Here is a 7842-nt window from a genome sequence, read left to right on the forward strand (position 1 = left end):
CAGTGCTTTTACATAGAGGAATCAAACCATAATCTAGGAAACTAACCTGCTCTCTAACTATACTCAATTGGTCTTGCTGCCACATATTATTCCTTAAAAAATAATGAGAAAAGGAACTGCACTGTTCTAGCAAATCTCAAATAAAAAAAACTTTGTCATTGTTGCATGCTGTTTCTTTCTTGCTGTTGTATAGAATTTCCTTAATCCTAGCCTTTCCTTTAAAAATGTGTCTAATCAAGAGAAGTAAGATAACAACTCTATTTTGCTTTGTCATCCTCACCAGGATTACTGTGTCAGTTTGGGTACACAAATTCAAAAAGGTGATGGACCGGTGGAGCATATCCAGAGGAGGGCAACAACAAATTGTAAAGGGTTTTGGAAAACACATTCACTATGAGGAGCAGGTTAGGAGCTGTGGTATGTTTTAGGATGATGAAGAGAAATTAATGAGGTGATATGACAATCTCTTTAAATATTTGACAGAGATGTCATATGAGGAGGGATCAAGCTTGTTTTTGCTGCTCCAGAGAACAAACATAAGCAAAGGTTGCAAATATTACAGAAAAGAGATTCCATCTCAACATTGGGAGAATTCCTACAGCAAAGAACTGTTAAACAGTAGGAACACACTCCTCCATCAAATTTGGTGGAAGTCTCATGCTTTGAGGTTTTTAAAAAGAAGCTGGGTGGCATTCGTTAGGGTGCTTTGATTCTCTGTTCCTGCATGGCAAAAGGGTTAGTCTAATATAGCCGTAGATCTCTTTCATGTATGATTCATTGAACTGAGAACACAAGCAGTTAATAGAACGTATTTTAAGAAAATACAGATTTAAAACTATAAAAAATTCACATAAATTAAAAACTAAAATTTTAAAAGTAAACAATTGATCAAAGTAAAAACACAAAACATTATATATCATGTAAAATACAAAATTGACAAAAAACTTTTCATAACATTAAAGCCCTCCCCAGTCACTTTAAAACAACTTTCATTTTATTGGTGAGTTGAAATAACCAAAAAAAGAGGAGGGAGACAAAGTTAAGACCCTTTCAAGTGCGAAACATCTAGAAGAGGAGTTGGCCAACATATTACACATTAAAAAATCTACATCATGAAAATTGTCCACTGTAGCCTTGACAAGTTCAACCAATTAGGACTTCCTCTGCAATGATCCCTAAATCAACCATAAGGAATAATACAATTTTAGAGCTGAAACGCAAACAGGAAAAGAGCAATCATAATCCACTTGTACATAGCAAGTGATATGATCTTCCAGTATGAGAGAAGGGTAGACTTACCAAAGGAGGCCACCATCTCCAAATTATCCTCCATGATTCTCTATGCATGCCTTTGTATGGATCCAGAAAAGCCCCATCCTCTCATGAAAACAACAAGCCACCTCTTCAAATGCACTAAAAAAAATGAAGACCCCATCAAACCAACATAGTGATATCCATGAGAAGAAAGAAAAATAAATTGTAAGCATTGGGCTGCTGAATGCAATTTAATTTGTTACAATAAAGCATTTCACTACAAATTTTAGGAGCAATCTTGACTAAAAAAAAAAAAAAGGATGGTTCTCATGGTAGAATGCAAGCGTGTGACGCTGGAGCACATTGACCCTCTTGCCCTTCATGGAATTTGACCTACCTGAAACATAGCGCACAGAACTGGTACCATTCTGTGAAAAAAGAAGAGAGGAGCTGAGACTATATTCCTGGATTTGTTCATGCTGAGAAAACAAAAAAGAGGTTTTTTTTGGGTGGGGGGGAAGAGACTGTTTCCTACTCATGCAAACAAGGATAAAAACTAAAGATGACAGAATTTGGATGACTTAGAATGACCAAGAAGTTGTTTCGGAGAACATGAATAATATAATTTATTATTATCTTTTGTTTATATAGTGCCATCACTATACATGAATTTAAGTGATAAAGAATAAAATGAATAGAAGCAAAATTATGATAACAATTATAGAAAGATTTCAAAATATATCGAAGAAAGACTGACTCCTAAATCAGCTTTCAGGAAACCCAGAAGGGCAAATATCACTGATATTTTCTGGCATATAATGTCAAACTGGAGGTGGGATAGTTTCTCTGCTCGCATTTGCAATAATACATACACATTATTTTTTCACACTGAAACGATGTAAAAGCTGAGGACTGCAAATTATCAACATTCAAAAGATGCACTTTAGTTGCTTTAGTGTTTGTTATCTTTGACAAGAGATTACAACCAGTTTGTGTTTGTCTGGTGTGTTTCCATCTATGGATAACCCCCTCTTTTGGGCATAAGGGTATTGTTTTTTTCACTCTGTTCAAAGTGCTACTTTGAATAAGATCTCCTAAACAGTTCAAGCAACCATTTACGGATATCCCTTCCCCATATGGGCTCAGAGAGAACAATACGTCCACCTGTTATCAGCTCTGCTACACCATCCATGGGTTGCTTGTGCCATGTTCGGAAGCTTCAACTGATACAAAATATGGCAGCAGACGGTCACTGGTAATCCAGAGATGATGATGATTGATTGATGATAATATAATAATAATAATAATTTATTATTTATTGTATCCCGCCCCTGGAACAATCGGGCGGCTAACAAAGTTAAAATACAAACATATAAAATCCGTTACCCCCAACCTTAAAAAAGTATTAAATTCATGCAATATTAAAAACAGAACAAAAAACAACAAACAAACAACATACAATTAAAACTGACCAAAGGTCAACACATCATACCAACAGCAAACCAGTGGAGCGCAGTATCTTTCCCAGACGTTTTTCTCTAAGGCCGGGTCTTATTTCTGGGAAGACTGCCAGAAGAATCCGTCTTAACAGCCTTTTAAAGCTGTCTAAGGATGTACAGTAGACGGATCTCATCCGGCAGGCCGTTCCACAGTCTGGGGCGAAGATGGAAATGCCTATGAGTTGCACCAATTACAAACTATTTTAAATTTTCTCACTGGCTGCCAATCAGCTTCCGGGCACAGTACAGGTGTTGGTTATCACCTTAAAGCCCTACATGGCTTGGGTCCAGCTTACTTGAAGAAGCCCTCCTCCCCACAATCCACTCCGCACCTCAGGTCCTTGGGAAGAATTTACTGCAGCCTAGGAAGTACCAGGTTGCTGCAGTTCCCAGAGGGCTTCTCATCAGCCACTCCGAAAGTGTGGAACCATCTTGGACCCCTTTAAAAGGGTAGTCAAGACGTAATTCTTCTGGCAGGCCTTCCCAACTGACCTCCCCATTAAATGACAGCCCATCTGCCCTGGCTGTCCTACTCCATTTGCCAGTTTTACTGTTTTATAATATTTTATTATTGTAACTTGTATCTTTGTGTTAGACTGTTACTAATCTTGCTGTTGGTGGAGGATGGGGATGTTTCTAATTGTTTATTTGTTATTATGTATTGTGTTATGTATTGATTAATTATATTGTGCTATGTATTTTATTTCTTTTTATTGTACCCCTGATCTGTAGGGAGGGGAGTTAACATAACATCTTACCTTATTATCCCTGTTGCAGGACACTCATAGGGACGGAGACCAATCTGGGAGCGCCCCCTGATTGCTTTACTCATTATGGTGGTACTGTCTCTCATCTTGCTGTACCATCACTTTGCACTGGACTCTTTTCTAGAGTCTGCAAGCGCTTTTCTGCCACAGGAAAATCACAGCCATTTCTGCATGAGCTCCTTTGGGAGAAAAAATAGGAGCAAGTGTCCAGAAGAGAAAGATCCAGCAAAGATAAAGATCAGGAGAGGATTTTAGATCTTCCCTCCATGATGATGTCCAGAAAATTATTAAGAACTGTTTGAGCTGGAGGCTTACAGCATCGTTGAATTACTAAAATGAAATCTCTCTCACACTGCTGCTTTCCGTTTCTTCTCCTCTGCCTGGCTCAGGAGGAAACCTTCGCTCAGGGCCACTGCCTGGGAACTGGTCTCCGCCCCACATTCCCTGACCCAGGCTGCCATTTCTGGGGGAAGACAGCCAAAGATGTTCCAGGATCACCATGTCCAGGATCTGACTCTGGGGTGCTTTTTCTGGCTTCAGCCACTGATGGCAAAGAGCCGGAGTTGGCAGCAAACTTTCGGGGGCCCTCAATCTCCTTGTAGCGGAAGTGTTTGAAGTCTCCCACTGTACTCTGAATGGGACATCTTCTGCCAGGCTCTCCTTTGTGGTTTCTTCTGCAGAATTTTCACCGCTTCCAGCTTGAAGACATGGGTGGTCTTTCCTAATTCAAGAGCAGCTGGGCCTTGCTTTTCCATATTTTGACAGGTGCTCCTAGATAGGTCCAATATGGCCGAAGAGGCTCTTCACTGTGTTGCCAGAATCCTTTAAAGTCAAAGGACTGGGGGCATTCTAGAAAGTAAAAAACGAACATTGGTACTATCCGTGAACTTCCTTCCAGCAGATGAGGTCCTAACATCCGTCATTTGGGTTAGCTCTCCCATATGTTCCTATAAGGCAAGGTCAAGCAAACAAAGGATCGGCCCCTATAGAGAGGAGGGGGAACTAGTCCACCTGGGCCTCTGTCAATAAAAAGCCAAGTGAATAGTAAGGTAAAACCAGGAACTAGCTTTATTAATAACACAAAACCATTCAAGAAGGAATTCATCCATACAAGCCAACAGAAAAACGCAAGACAGATCTGCCAACAGGTAGGGTCGGAGGTCGCAGAGAGCACCCAGGGTTAGCAGGATGTTAGGACCCTCGTGCTGTAAATGAAGGTATCATGGGTAAGTACCAACATTTGTTTTCCCAGCAGACAGGCACCAACATCCTGTATTCTGGGATTTACAAAGGCATCTTGACTAGGGAAGGAAGGTGCTGTAGGAGTGCTGCGTTCCCCAACACCACCGTGTTGGGGACCCTCCTTCCAATGACGCCTTAGCGGATTGAAAACAACATCCAGTTTGTAATGACTTATTAAGGTGGATGCAGCTTCCTGTGGCCACCTTGGAAATTTCTGACAGGGAGGCGCTGGAGGTCAGGGCCCACAGAGGTTGTGCCGCTCTCCTGATGAGTGCTCCATCACCCCCTCAGGGGGTGGGAAATCTAGAGATCGGAATATTCCTCAATCATGACCTGATTCCCTACTCAGAGTAGAGAATCATACTTCTGCTGCAGGGAAAAAAACAATGCTTCTTTATAGTCATTCTACAGGGTGAAAGCAAAAAATTTGGTGCCTGAAGCAAAGGAACAAGATGGCCCCCCTCTTTGCTCAAACACAAGGTGGAAGGATGATGGCTTAGTCCCCCAAAAACAAAAGGGAGGACAAAGGGACCCTTCTTTGCCTTCTCCGCCTCCACGTGCTGCTTTATATTCACAAAATAACAACTATAAACAACCATAATACACTTGCACCATGCCTCTCAGGATGATGGGCCTCCAGGTGGTTAATGAGACCTTTAAAAATCCAAGTGAAATCAAATCCCACCATTAGCAGCAGAGTGAAGGGGGAAGCCATGGGCATCATGGACACAGTATCCTGCCTCCTTCCCATAAACAATCTTCAGAAGACTTTTGGCAGGAAACTGAATCTGGGAAGGAGACACTTTGTTTTGACAGATCAGCACGACTGAGCAATGTAAAAATGTAAAGAAAAAGGAGGAGATGGAGACGAGAGAGAGGGTAGGGAGGGAGAAAGAAGGAAGGAAGGGAAGGGGGGAGGGAGGGAGGAAGAGGAGAGGAGAGGGGGGAAAGGTAGCTGTCCCTCCTCTCTTCTTATTCATCTGAAGAAGACGTCAGATTTACGATTGAAGAGGCTCAGGAAGGGAGGGGTACTAAGGAGCAGCCAGCCTTCTCTCTCCAGGAGGCTCCCTTCCCTTCCCTTCCCTTCTGGGCTCCCAAAGGCTGCCCACCTCCAACCCTCCTCCTGGGAAGGAGATTCGCACTCCGAACCGAAGAGGAAGGAGCTGGCAAGCCTCCCCCTCCTCCTCCTCCTTGTCTTTTCATCTCCAGGAAACCATTTCCTTCGTTTTAACCCTTGGAAGCCAAAAGCCAAGAGCAAATCTTCCACTGAGAATCCGTATCTTTCATTCCTTTTGCTTGTTTGGGGTGAATTTTTAAAGATTTGCTACATTCCAGATAGACCAGAAAGCCATTGATACACATTGGGGGAAAAAAAAAATGACCCTCTCTTTCCTCTGTCCAGCTGGAGGCCTTTTTAGCAGATCAGCACTGAGTGGTCAAGGAGGGATGGAGAAAAACAGGCTTCTCCAGGTGAAGCTGCAGCATCAGCCTCTCTGCAGGAAACAAGCTAAAAGGCTGGAGCTGGGAAGAGGAGAGTTTACGATGAGCATGATGTGTGGAATGACAATGGCAGCTCCCTCCAGAACCCCTGATATGGAGCCCTGGGAAAACAAAACAGAGGCTGCATCCACACTGCAGAAAGATTCAGACTGACCACCCTTTATACTGCCATGGCTCAGAGCTAAGGGATTCATTGGAGCTGTAGTTTTATGACCTTTTGTGAGCCTTCTCTGTCAGAGAGCTCTGTGCCACAACAATTACAGTTCCCAGAATCCCATAGCATTGAGCCATGGCAGTTAAAATGGTGTCAAACGGATTGTTCTGCAGGTGGATGCAGCCGAGAAAAAGGGAGCGCAGGGAAGCTCGCGAATACTCCCAGCATGTCTTAAAAAGCATAGACCTAAGTTTGGCCATCAAAGTGGAAATTATGAGAAAAGGGAGGATGGAGAAGAAAAAGTCATCCCCAAATACATTTGGGAAAAACCTTCAAGCGGTTTCAAGGTGATTCAAAATGTTTGGTTTATTTATACAAGGCAGATCTTATTCTTCCATTCACATGCATATTGTGGTTTTGAATAAAGGGCTTGTGGAAACATGCTGACTGCTCTTTCTTTTTGTGGCGTTGGGATCTACGTCTCTCTGAATGTGTCTGTGGAGCCACTATGGCCCCGAATAACATCAGGGGAGCTCACATTTATACTGTCAAAACAACAAGCCTTGCAGAGTTCCTTGAAACTCCTCCAGTTAGTCACCTTTGATGCTTGACTTGAAACATTCCTTTGAAACAGTTTTGATCTTGAGGTTGCAGCCTTGGCCTGGGATTTCTGGCAATCTGGGTTGGATCCCCCAAGCACCATGAGAGCGGATCCTGGGCAAAGCTGACTTTCTCAACCTGGTCTTCCTCGCAGGGTTGTTTGTAGAGGAAAGTATGAAGAAAGAAAGGCATGCTAGGTAGACAGAGGACATTGTTTGCTGTAGATCTGTAAAGCAACAAGGAAAGTCTCCAGTTTCTCCAGGGCTCCTTCGTCATCCTCATTAAAGCTGAAGCTTTCTAGAATCATAGACTTGGAGGTCTTTAATGGAGACTGGATGGACACCTGACTGTCAGGGATGGTTTGACTGAGAGTTCTTGCTGGCAAGGTTGCACTGATGGCTATATGTTTGTTCAACTGAGATTAAGGACTTAGTGGTTCCACTCTCTCTATCTCTCACACACACACGTTTCCTGGCTTTTGTGTGTTTGGCCTCATTCAAACAAAAAAGCTACAGTCTCTCTCTCTTTTACCTTTTGTTCTGGTTCTTTGCTGCAAGACAACCAAACGGAGGAGACTCTATCACTTCATTGTCCAAACAGCAATAGGGCTGGCAACCCACAATAGACAGAGACAATTGGTAGATTACTGTAGTGATCTCTTACACATGTGAAGTCAAGGTTTTCATGGCCAGAATCCATAGTTTTATGGCGTTTTTCTGGTACGTAGCCATGTTAGAAGTAGTTTATTCCTACGTTTCACCAGCATCTGTGAATGGTATTTCTTGAAATGGCCACCACAAATGCTGGCCAAAATGTCAGGAACTCT

The sequence above is a fragment of the Sceloporus undulatus genome, chromosome 2, assembly GCF_019175285.1.
Source record: "Sceloporus undulatus isolate JIND9_A2432 ecotype Alabama chromosome 2, SceUnd_v1.1, whole genome shotgun sequence".
NCBI classification, from domain to species: domain Eukaryota; kingdom Metazoa; phylum Chordata; class Lepidosauria; order Squamata; family Phrynosomatidae; genus Sceloporus; species Sceloporus undulatus.